We start from the raw sequence: 13,444 nt of genomic DNA on the forward strand, positions 1-13,444 counted from the left end.
ACTTTTGTGATCCTATGAGCCATTATTATGTATGTCTGGAAGGTCTCAGAATAGGCAATCTGATTTTTTAAAGGCCACACAGTTTATAAAGAACTGGGAAAATGATTTAACTTGCCATGAAGATATGTGACTATTACCACTTCTTAGGTAATTCGTTTCCCTTATTAGGTTTTCACAAATGCAAAAACCATCCATTGCTCAGACGCATTGTGTGAAGGCACTTGGAAATTAACTCTCTTAAGTTAAATGTCATTGTCCGAGGTCTATCCATGCAATCCTGCTCTTGGAGGGAGAGGGAGGTGGTGGGAGTTAAGAATAGTCATTAGGTGAAGAACTACTTCTTTTGAAAGGAACATTCAAAAGGTAAGATGGAATTGTTTCTTGTTTTACATTTTGTCCAGTCAATTACATATATGCCCAAATGAAATTATAGGCCAATAGAAGCTACGTTTTTTTTTTAGCAAGAAAAGAACCTTCGAGATCATTAAGTCAAAAGCCGGGAGAAAGGAGGCTAACTGAAAAGCATCCCCTTAGGAAGATAAGATGCTAATTTTTAGAGGCACTCAGCAGTTAGAAAATCAATTTTTCTTAACATTGAGAATTATTGAGTGGCTGGAAAAGCATCTCACTCTATGAAATATAGTCACTGTTTAGTGCCTTTCCATTTTATTTACTATTTAAAGCACACAACAGCTAGTTAACCAACTACTTATAAAATATATTTAATGTTTAGAGGCACTCAGTGTGGTTATAAAATGATTTTAAGGGTATACAAATATGGTACGTTAACCACATTTCATGAACTATGGTTCCCTCTGGAAAAACAAAAACATTTTCCCTGGCATCCTGCGGCATCTCATCCTGAAGTTTGTAAATGACCCATACTGCTCAAACCGGCTGCTTCACTGGCTTTTGATGCCAGCCACTTTAGAGCACACACCAGAAAGATCAATATAACCCCTACATAAGCGATAGAGCACCGTGCACTCAAAGGCTGTTAGACTCTCTGATAAAGAATGGCTTGACAGACACAGTGAAATCAAGCAGCATGCACAAAACCCTGGTAAAGAGGTTGTAGGGCTGTAGTCTTCCCTCCATACATGGTGGATTGATGGGTACAGTGTGACACAGATGCACTGAGATGAGACTTGGTCCCTGCCACATGTATGCATTAGTGAGTTTATGCTCTAAGGAAAACGTGGGGAGAGTCTAACAAAGTATGGGAGCTGAATGGAGCCTTAATCTTTTTAAAACTTTTTTTTTTTTAACGTTTATTTATTTTTGAGACAGAGAGAGACAGAGCATGAATGGGGGAGGGGCAGAGAGAGAGGGAGACACAGAATCCGAAACAGGCTCCAGGCTCTGAGCTGTCAGCACAGAGCCCGACGCGGGGCTCGAACTCACAGACCGTGAGATCATGACCTGAGCCGAAGTCAGACACTCAACCGACTGAGCCACCCAGGCGCCCCGAATGGAGCCTTTTTCAAAGGAACCTGCTACGGAGAGTTAAGACCAGTGAGATAAAAGGGGGTTCAGCATAAACTTAACAGTGAGAAAATGTTGAACCATATTTATTTTCAGGCAATATCCCTGGAAACACTTTACATCACAATGTGTTAATCTCCCGCTTTCATTACGGAAACTCTACCCCATTGATGATTGAGGAAATGTGATGGAAATGTTGCTTTTTTAAAAAAAAAAAATTTTTAAGGTCTATTTATTTTTGAGAGAGACACAGTGTGAGTGGGGGAGGGACAGAGAGAGAGGAAGACACAGAATTGGAAGCAGGCTCCAGGCTCCGAGCGAGCAGCAAAGAGCGTGATGCGGGGCTCAAACCCACAAACTGGTGAGATCATGACCTGAGCCGAAGTTGGCCACTTAACTGACTGAGCCACACAGGTACCCCAATGTTGCTTTTAATTTCCCATACATGTAACGAAGCTGAACGTGGGATGCTGTTCACTTTGTCTTGTTTACTTTGCCATCCTGCAGCATGTATTCTGACAGAAGGACTTCTATCCCAAGACGATAACCACACTTAAGCTGGAGAAAGGATGTAAAGACAGAGACTGAGAGCAGGCTGCGTGAATCCATACTTCATCTCATTACATGGGGGTAGTATTTCTAGCAAGTGTAATCACTAGTAACATTCTAAGCAAGGATAATTGATGGGGGAGTATACCAATTTTTTTAACCAAGCAATGAAAGAATGTAAAAATTATGAAAAGAGATAGCGCTAGAGAATAAAACATCACACGAGAAGATTGTGAGACACCGTTTCGTGAGGTGTCTAGCTTACACTGCAATATGCTTTCGTTCTCTGAGATGTTTTGACATGTGCTAGACCAGACTTCTGGTTCTGGGTCCAGCATATAAGGAGAGAGTTTGGAAGTCATCCTTCCATGCTAACAAGCAAGAAGCTAAACAAACTGAAAATCAACAAATTTGTCCTTGATTTGTCAGAGAATTGAGGCCACACAGCAAACCATTATGCCCAGAATTGGAAAGACAGGCAGATACAAAGAATCACAACTTTTTGGAGCAGAAACCCACAAGCAAGAACCTTGGTAGGAACCAGTACTAGGTTAGGAAAACCTTAACTGCAATTGATAAATTGCTGGAAGCTCAACATGGACAAATCTAAAAACTAAAAACTATAGGGGAGCACAGTCTTAGGGGAGTCCCCACACTTTGGTAAGTTTTATCTCCAGGAGCCCTACCAGGGTCTCACAGTGAAGATGAGAGAAAAATGATCTCATTATTCTGGGAAGGGGAAGGGGAAAGTAGCAATACAGAAATATGCCCAGGTCATTCTGTCCTTAAGGAGGCCAGACTTGAAGACGAACTATTTTACCAGATCCTAATCTACTGGATTTGTTTTCAGGGCCCAACTAACCTGGTAGAAGGGAAATACCCAATTCCAGCCCCCTCTAGTCATCCTATCCCATCTAAGGTGGTGGTGGTGGAAACTGAAAAACGTTTATGAAAGTCACAGTCCAGGGGCTTAGGCTCACTAAAAGATTAATCATAAGACTTTAGAACAGCTTCTTCCTCCAACCCATCCTCCCAATGTATCACTAGAGGCTATTTTACCACAGTTCCTTTTACCCAGTATGTTAGGTCAAGCTTTCAATGAAAAATTACAAGATATACTAAAAGGGAAAAAACGCAAAGATGGAACCAGCATTGAACTAGACTCCGGTCTTTGGCAGGAATTCTTGGGCCAGGAATTTATAATAACTATGATTAATATGCTAAGGGCTCTAAAGGAAAAAGCAGGAAACATGCAAGAACAGGTGGGCAATGTAAGCAGGAAAATGAAAACTCAAAAAAAAAAAAATAGAAATAAAAAGTGCTGTAACCAACACGAAGAATGCCTTTGATGGGCTCATTAGTATACCCACTTTATTGAGGGAAGATCAGTGAGCTTGAGGATATGTCAACAGAAATTCCAGAACTAAAACAAAAGAGAGAGAAAAAAAAAGAATGTAACAGAATATCCAAGAACTGTGGGCATCTAAAGAAGGCATAATGGGAATATCAGAGGAGCAGAAAGAAAGAAACAAAAGAAATATTTGGAGCAACAGAGACGGAAAATTTCCTCAAATTAATGTTAGACTCTAAACCACAGATGGAGGAAACACAGAGAATGTCAAGCAAGATGAATTAAAAAAAAATCTACATCTAGGCATATCATATTTAAACTGCAGAAAATCAAAGAAAAAAGTCTTGAAAGAAGCCAGAGACAACACCTTACCTATAGAGGAATGAGGATAGGAATTATATCAAACTTCTCTTCAGAAATCATGCAAACAAGAAGAGAGTGAAGTGAAATATGTAAAGCGTAGGGAGAAAAACAAACAAACACTAACTTAAAATTCTGTATCCTATAAAATTATCTTTCAAAGTGAAGGAGACATACTTTCTCAAAAAACAAAAATTGAGGGAATTTATTGCCAGCAAACATACTTTATAAGAAATGTTAAAGAAGTTTTCCAGAGAAAAGGAAAATGATACATCAGAAACTCAAGCTATATAAAGAAGAGCATAAAAGAAGGAATAAGTGAAAATAAAATTAAAACGTTCATTATTGTATTCATTGTATTCATAACTGAACAGAAAATAATTTGTTCAAAATAATAATAGCAACAATGTGTTTGACATGTACAGCGAACTTTGCACTACCCAAGAAACAGTATATCATTATTTGAAAGTAAACCTGGATAAATTGTAATGTATCCTGAAGACACTAGAGAAGCAACTTAAAGCATAAAATAAACAACCAGGAAGTAATATTAACATGCTATGAAAAATGGAATCCATGAAATATGGAATTAAAATCACAAAACAGATAACAGGAAAAGAGTGGAAGACAAAAACAGGAACAAAGATCAGGTACTAAATAGGAAATGGTTACAAGTGTAGGAGGTATTAACCAAATTACACAAATAATCACATTAATGTCAATGGTCTAAATATACCAATTAAAAGATCATCAGAATGAATTAAAAAAAAAACCAACTATTATGTACAAGAAACACACTTTAAATATAAAGACACACGTCAATTAAAAATAAAGGGATGGAGAAATATATATCATGCCAACTCTAATTAAAGAAAGCTGATGTCAAAGCAAGGACAATTACCAGGAATAAAGATAGACATTACATAAGGATAAAGGGCCAATTCTCTAAGAAGACCTAAGAACCCTTAATATGTATGCATTTAATGAAAGAGTATCAAAATACATGAGGAAAACCTGATAGAACTGCAAGGAGAAACAGATTAATCCATCATAATAGTTGGAGACTTCAAAACCTTCTATCACTCAAATGCTTTTATTTATTTTTGAGAGAAAGAGAGAGAGAGGGAGAGCAAGAGAGACAGACAGAGCATGAGCAGGGGAAGGGCAGAGAGAGAGGACGACATAGAATCTGAAGCAGGCTCCAGGGTCTGAGTTCTTAGCACAGAGCCCAACCTGGGGCTTGAACTAGTGAACCGTGAGATCATGATCTGAGCCAAAGAACTTAATCGACTAAGCTACCCAGATGCTCCAGCACCTTCTATCATTAATGGACAGATCCAGCAGGCAAAAAATCAGTGAGGATATAGTTGAATTCCACAGTGCCATCAAATAACTGAATATAAATGACATCTATAAAATACCTCATCCCAGAACAGAACAGTCTTCTCAAGGAAGACTTGAGAAGTCTTCTCACATGGAAGACACACCAAGACAGACTACATTCTGGGCCTTAAAACAGATCTTAGCAAATTTGAAAGAATAGAAATCATACAATGTCTGCTTTCAGACTATAATGGAATTACTCTGGAAATCAATAATAGAAAGGTAGCTGGAAAATCCCCCAATACTTGGAGATTAAACAACACATTTTTAAATAACTTATAGGTCAAAGAAGAAACCTCAAGAAAAATTTAAGGATATTTTAAGTAAATGAAAGTAAAAATACAATAAAAATATGAAAATTTGTGGGATGCAGGGAAAACAGTGTTTATAGGGAAATTCATAGTACTGATTGCAAACATTAGGAAAGAAGGAACATATCAAACCAATAATCTAAGCTTCCATCTTAGATAATAAGAAAAAGAAAAGGAAATTAAATCTAGAGTAAGCAGAAGAAAAGAAATAATAAAAATTAGAGCATAAATCAAAGATATTTAAAAAAGGAAAATCCATTGAGAAAATCAATGAAACCAAAAGCTGGTTCTTTGAAAAGATCAGTAATAACCAGGAAAACTAAGAGAAGAAGAGAGATGACACAAATTACTAATATCAAAAATGAAAGAGGGGATATTACTACAGATCTCATGGACATTAGAAGAATAATAATTAAGGAACATTAAGGAATAATAATTAATAATTAAGGAACACTAAGGGTGCCCTAGTGGCTCATTCGGTTAAGCATCAGACTCTTGGTTTTGGCTCAGGTCATGATCTTGAAGTTTTGAGTTCAAGCCCTGCAACTGGTTCTGTGCTGGCGGCACAGAGCTTGCTCGGGATTCTCTGTCTCCCTCTCTCTGGGCCTCCCCACTAGCACTATCTCTCTCTGAAAATAAATAAACTTAAAAAAAAAAAAAAAAAGAAGGAACATTATGAACGACTCCATGCTCACACATTTGTTAATTTAGATAAGATGCACAAATCCTTGAAAGACAATTTGCCAAAGCTCATAAAGAAGAAATAGACAATCTGAATACACATACATTTATGAAATAAATTGAATCAGTAATTAATAACCTTCTGGCGTGCCTGGGTGGCACAGTAGGTCAAGCATTGGACTCTTGATTTTGGCTCAGGTCATAATTTTAAATTTTGTGATCTGGGCTCTGTGCCAACAGTGTGGAGCCTGCTTGGGATTCTCTCTCTCCCTCTCTCTGCCCCTCTTCCACTTGGATGTACATGAGTGGTCTCCCTCTCCCTCTCTCAAAATATATAAATAAACATTTAATAACAATAATAATAACTTTTCAAAACAGAAAGTACCAGATTCAGACGGATTCACTGGTAAATTCTACCAAACATTTAAGGAAGAAATTATACCAATGTTCTACAGTTTCTTCTGAAGGACAGAAGCAAAGGGAATACTTCCTAACTTCTTCTATGAGGCTAACATTATTCTCAAACCAAAACCAGATAAACACATTAAAAGAAAATTACAGACCAATATCTTTCAAGAACATACAGGAAATAATCCTCGAGAGAAATATAAGCAAATCAAATCCAACCATGTATAAAAAGAACTATATACCATGACCAAGTAGGATTGATTCTTTTTTTTTTTTTTTTATGTTTTTATTTATTTTTGAGAGAGAGAGAGACAGAGCATGAGCAGGGAAGGGGCAGAGAGAGAGGGAGACACAGAATCGGAAGCAGGCTCCAGGTTCTGAGCCATCAGCACAGAGCCCGATGCAGGGCTCGAACTCACAGACTGTGAGATCATGACCTGAGTCGAAGTCGGACACTCAACCGACTGAGCTACCCAGGCGCCCCCAAGTAGGATTGATTCTAAACATGCAAAGCCAGTTCAATGTCCAAAAGTCAAATTAATGTAATCTATCACAACAAGCTACAAAAGAAAATTCACATGTTTACGTCAATGGATGCAGAAAATGCCTTTGACAAAATCCAACCACAATTCATGATAAAAACTGAGGAACCAGAAATTGAGGGGAGCATCTCAACTTGATTAAAAAACATACACAAAAACCTAAAGCTAAATAATACTTAATGATGAGAAACTATAAGCTTTCTCACTAATATCAGGAAGAAGACAAGGATGTCCTGTTTCACCTCTTCTTTTCAACATTACACTGGCAGACTAAGCTAATATAATAAAACAAGAAAAGGAAATAGAAGGTATACAGACAGGGAAGGAGGAAATAAACTGTACTTGTTAGCAGACGACATGCCTGTCAACGTAGAAAACCTATAGAGAGAGAATCGACAAAAATACTCCTTGAAGCAACAGTGATTATAGAGAGGTTTTATATGTTTATATGCTAAACATACAAAGTCAACTGCTTTTCTGCATACCAGCAATGAACAACTGGGATGTGAAATTTAAAAAAAATGCAATGCCATTTAATTAGCATCCCCCAAAATAGAATAGGTATAAATCTAACAAAATATATACAAGAGCAAAATACATATATTAAGAAAAACTACAAAATTCTGGTGAAAGAAATCAAAGAGTTAAATAAGTGGAGAGATGCTTATTACATGTTCATGGATAAAAAGACTCAAATTGTAAATATACCAATTTTCCCCATCTAATATATAGATTCAACACAATACCAATGAAAATCTCAGCAAGCTATTTGTGGATATAGACAAATTGATTCTAAAGTTTATATGGAGAGGCAAAAGACCCAGAATCAGCAATACAATATTGAAGGAGAAGAATAAAATTAGAGGACCGACACTATCCAATTTCAGGCAACAAACAGTCCTAAAATAACTGACATCGACATGAGAAAAAATTAATCCAGACACAGACTTTATACCCTTTAAAATAGTAACTCAAATATTAACTCACAGACCTAAATGTAAATTGCAAAACTAAATACAAAGACAAAAACAAAAACAACCCCACCCCCTTGTGAGAACGTAACATAGGAGAAAATCTAGATGACCTTGGTTTGGTGCAATGATGAAAAGGTATGATCATTGAAAGAAATAACTGATATGTTGGACTTAATTAAAATTAAACATTAAGACTTCTGCTCCACCACAGATGTGCTTAAGAGAATGAGAAGACAAGCCACAGACTAGGAGAAAGTATCTCTAAAAGATATATCTAATAAAATACCGTTATTCAAAATATATAAAGAACCATTAAGACTCAACAGTAAGAAAACAACTGATTAATAATGAGCAAAAGATCTAGATACTCACCAAGGAAGATATACAGATGACAAATAAGCATATGAAAAGATTGTTAATGTCATACGTCATTAGGGAACCGCAGATTGAAACAATGAAATACCACCACATACCTATCAGAATGGTGAAAATCCAAAATGTTGGCAAGGATGTGGAGCAACAGGAATTCTCATTCATTGCTGCTGAGAATGCAAAATGGTACAAGCACTTTGGAAGTCAGTTTGGCAGTTTCCTACAAAACTACGCATACTCTAACCATTTGCAATAGCAATCACATCCTTTGGAATTTACTCAAAGGAGTTGAAAACTAGTATCCACAGAAAAACCTGCACATGTATATTTAAACTAGCTTTATTTATAACTGCCCAAACTTAGAAGCAACTAAAAGGTCCTTTCAGCAGGTGAATGGATATAAAAAGTTGTACATTTGAACAATGAAACAGTATTTGGCACTAAAATCAAATAAGGTATCAAGCCATTAAAAGACATGGAAGAAACTTAAGTGCATATTACTAAGTGAAAAAGCCAATTTGTAAATGCTACTTACTGTATGATTCCAACTTACAACATTCTAGGAAAGGCAAAACTATGAAGACAGTTATAGATAGGGGGTTGCTAGGGGTTGAGGAGAAGAAAGATGAAGATAAAGAACAGAGAGGAATTTAAGGACAGTGAAACTATTATGCATAATACTATAATGGTGGATATATGTCATTATACATTTGCCAAAACCCAGAGTATACAACACCAAGAGTGAACCCTAATGTAAAAAAAAAAAAAAAAAAAAAAAAAAAAAAAAAAAAAAAAGAGAGAGAGACCTTGGATGATAATGATGTGCCAATGTAGTTTCATAAAAGGTAACAAATGTACCATCTTGGCGTGGGATGTTGATAGCGTGGGAGGCTGTGTATGGGAAGTGAATGGGAACTCTCTACTTTCAATTTTGCTGTGAATCTAAAATTTCTCCAAGAAGAAAGTCTATTTTAAAAATTTGTGCTAGGCATTTGATGAGCTTGATAGCAGAGATTATGTTTCTAACAGAAAAAAAAATCTTGTGTTAGTGTTAGTGAATGAAATTTTTTTTAAAGAATGAATGTTATGTTGAAGCACAGATGAATTTAATTAAAGCAAATGCAAGACAACTTATGCTAAAAGCATTGGGGATTAAGTTCTATTAAGTGTATCTAAAAACTAATGGTGATATTGAAGTCTTAATAGAAATGTCTTGTTAAGTTTTAAGGATCAAAATTGTTACTTTTTGGGGAGATGTGTGTCTATGGAGAATACTGTTTGAAGACTCAGATAAGGCTTAACCTTGTGTATGTATGTACTTTTTCATTTAGAAGTGATTTCTGCACAAATGCTCAGGGGTGAATGGTGTATGGGTCTGGGTTTTTGCCCTCTCGCCAAAAAATGGGGTTAGGCTCTGGCATGAAGAATGTGTAAGGCTATTCACTAGTGAGAGTAGGAAGTCTAAAAAGCTCTCACCACGGCAGGGTTACTGAAGGGCAGGTCTGAGTGACAGCAATTGGGCAGTCCATCCAACCAAATGACCACGTTGGGAAAAAGCCTACGTCTAGGTCTGGCTATTCAGGCCTTGTCTCTAGGTGCACTCAGGTCATACGTTGTGCGCCTTCACTGGCGTCTGCGTGGTCTACAGGGGTGCCGGGGAGCGTAAGGGGACCCTATGCTTCAGTGCTGGGTACAGGCTTTGTGAAATGCGGCTCAAGGGCAATCATCAAGCTTGTTTCTCCAGTACATCTCACCTCTCACACTGAAGGATCACTGGCGAATTGCCCACACTATAGTGCCTACAGGGGCTCTGGCACTAGAATGGAACCTGGTGGTAGCACCTGGGAAAAGGGCACAGAGGTTACCCCGGTGCAGGAGGACACGGTGAGAACCAGGTCAAGGCCTGTTTGCCGGCGTCACCTCTCCTGTCCTGGGGCTGCCTCCTGCCCACTGAGCCTGGCTATCTGCTGGCAAAGCCATCTCTGATCCATCTGCCCACCGGGTCTCGGCAGAGGAGGTCCAGCCAGCAGCAGCTAGGAGAGGCGATGGTGCGCTCGTGTCCTAGGGCACATCTTCTTGCTGACTGTGCTGCCCCGCATGCCGGAAGCAGAAGTGTAGGTCCAGCGCATTCGAGTTGTACCCGCCGGCCTCAGCCGAGGTGAAGATGACTGGCCTCCATCACAGCCTCTCCAGATCCTTCTGGTAGCTCCTCTGGAAGTCCTGGCCATACCTGGAAAGGCCCCAGGGTCAGGAATGTGAGGCCCACATCCTGATACGCTTGCCACACCACATTTCCTCCAGGGTATCCTTCATGTACTGGGACCTTGCGCATGCGCGAGGAAGCGGAAGAGCGCCCGGTGATGGGCGGAGCCGAACTGGCTGGCCTCTCCGGGTGCAGTCGTGCCTGCGGCCCCACCTACCGCCCTGCGGCAGCTGGTCCCGCTACAATCTCAGATGCCTTTGGCCTCTAGCTGCCTGGCTGAGAGGATCGGCAGTCGGAGCACCAGGTCCTTGTATACAGCCTGCTGGACAGAGTTGCTCGTGACGACCCTTTACTGGTGGTGCGGCAGCTGCAGGACTTCTCAGGCCCACAGGCCACAGTGAATGAGGGCAGGGCAATGGCCCAGCTCCAGCCTTTCCTCAGGGCAGGTAGGAGAAGTCAAGGGAAGGGCAGAAGTGCACCTGAAAGGGCGTGGGTGGGCAAGTGTGCTAGGCGGGTTAGTCCATGGTACTGGGGGCCTGAGCAGCAAGGAGAAGGGATGTGGTGGGTCAGGGTCCTGAGGACCCCGTTCGCCAAAGCTGACGTGGCCCAGAACGTGACCTCTGAATCGTTGAGGCTCCTGTGCCAGACCAAGCGCCACCCGGCGGAGGGGAAGTGCAAAACCCCAGAGGGAACATACCCCACTGCAGTATAGAGTGTGTGTTCTCATTCAGTGGATCCCAGGCTGTGGGTGCTTTCCAGCACCTCAGGTTTGGACTGCTATCAGTTCGCACTTTTGGGCACATCCCGTCCACCTCAGGTTTTTTGTTTGTTTGTTTGGTTGGTTGGTTTTGTTTGTTTGTTTGTTTTAATCAGTGTCTCTCTCACTAATGGGCCCACTGTCACATTGGGGATTCCTCTTTGCTTCTGGCTCTTGCTTTCTGTATGCGTTTCCACCTCTGCTTGAGAACTTGATTGCTGTCTTGGTTGTTCTGAGTCATCTCGGGTACTCTCGGCATTTGGGGAATGTCCCCACTGGGGGGAGAGATGATATTCCCAAGGGAGAACCTCCGTGGGGACTGATCTACCACCAAGATATCCAAGCAGGGATTGTCAGAATACTCAGGCCCTTTTCAACTATTAGAGGGTTCAACTCTATTCTTTTTTCTTTTCATTAAAATATTGCTGTCCTCTCATTGTGGATTCTCATGCTTTTGTAAGAAATAATACAGAGGTATTCCCACGTACCATTTACTCACTTTCCCCCATGGATAATGTCTTGGAAAATTGTAATACAGTATAATAACCAGGATCCAGACCTCCATATACTGTATATACAGCCCGTTTCCTCACTGCAAGGATCCTTCTCATTGCCTTTTCATCACTATATCACCTCCCTTATGCCCATTTCCCTAATGCTTGGCAAATACTAAGTTATTCCCCATTTCCAGAGTTCTGCCATTTCAAGAATTCTGTATAAATGCAAATTGTACGGTATATATCTTCGGGGAATTGAATTTTTCCTTCAACATCATTCTCTGGAGATTCATTCAGAGTGTCCACTATATAAACCCTAACCACCTGTTTTCTGTATTGGGAAGTGAGTACCCCGGTGTACAAATATATCAATACTTTGTCTCCTTTTTATTTGCTGAATGGTATCCTATGGTATGAATTGCCACAGTCAGTTTAACCATCCACCTTTATTTACTTATTTTTTAACCCCCTTTTTAAAATTATTATTTATTTTGAGAGAGAGTGTGTGTGTTTATGCACATGCATGAGCAGGGGAGGGGCAGAGAGAGAGGGAGAGAGAGAATCCCAAGCAGGCTCGATGCTCAGCCCTTAGCCTGAGCCACCAATTGAGCCCCCCAAACACCCCTAACTGTTCATCCTTTAGAAGGATATAGAGGTTGTCTCGTGTTTTGGGCTATGAAAAAACATGCTACTGTTAACATTCCTGTACTGGTTTTTGCAAGAACCTAGGTTTTCATTTCTCTGGGGTAGATCTAGAATTGTGATCACTGAGTTTTGATGGTTGCAAATTTAGTGCTTTATGAAATGCCCAGAATGTTTTCCAGAGTGACTGTACCATTTTACATTCCCACCAGCAATGTGTGAGTAATCAGTTTCCTTCTCTAGTGTCTTCAAAGTCTCTTACCTTCACTACAAACAAAAGTATAGTCTATGTTGGCCTAGCAATTTACTTTTGGACCCCTAAAATCAATGATCTATTCTTATTGCCAAAAAATCAAATAGAAATTATTCAGCAGTGTATAACTGAAAATTTTATTTTATGAAAATAAAGTGGCTTAAGTTTATTTTGCATTTTAAAGATAATAACTAAATAATAGCATTAAAACCAATTTCGAGTAACTTATATAAGCACCTTCTGTTAATATTCTGTTATTTTATAGACATGCTACCCTTTCTGTGGGAGATTTTCTCACTTTCAGCATAAAATGAAGAAAATTATTTTTAAGCCAACTTATGATGGTATCTTAAAGAGGCCCCTGTAATGCATCTTAAAAACACATACGTATGGATAGCTAAAGAAGTATTATATTCATTAGGATGTCACAATAGTTTGTATATGCCTAAATTTTAATTACAGAAAATTATAATTTTAATCTTATCAGATTATACCAAAGAGATCAATTTCAGTTTTTTTTCTTAAGGAGCTTAATTTTTTTTTCAAAGATAAAGAGTTTGGCTCTGTCTTCAGACAACAAGTGAAATACTCTTATTCAGAGCACAACTGCAATAAATACTGTCTCAGTTACATTTTTAAGAGGAGTTCTCATCTACTTGTTTGTTTATTCACATTG

General features: G+C 39.1%; 1 long non-coding RNA gene across 1 annotated transcript in view; it reads left to right on the plus strand.

The window, feature by feature from the left end:
* The first annotated feature begins 10,803 nt into the window (after positions 1-10,803).
* The window catches only part of LOC132673474 (uncharacterized), a 151,633-nt gene continuing 148,992 nt past the window's right edge, over positions 10,804-13,444 (plus strand). The window contains exon 1 of the long non-coding RNA XR_013557035.2: positions 10,804-11,065. This is a non-coding gene — a long non-coding RNA (uncharacterized LOC132673474). The remainder of the gene's footprint in view (positions 11,066-13,444) is intronic.

Source organism: Panthera onca, chromosome C1 (genome assembly GCF_046562875.1).
Source record: "Panthera onca isolate mPanOnc1 chromosome C1, mPanOnc1 haplotype 2, whole genome shotgun sequence".
In the NCBI taxonomy this organism is placed as follows: Eukaryota; Metazoa; Chordata; class Mammalia; order Carnivora; family Felidae; genus Panthera; species Panthera onca.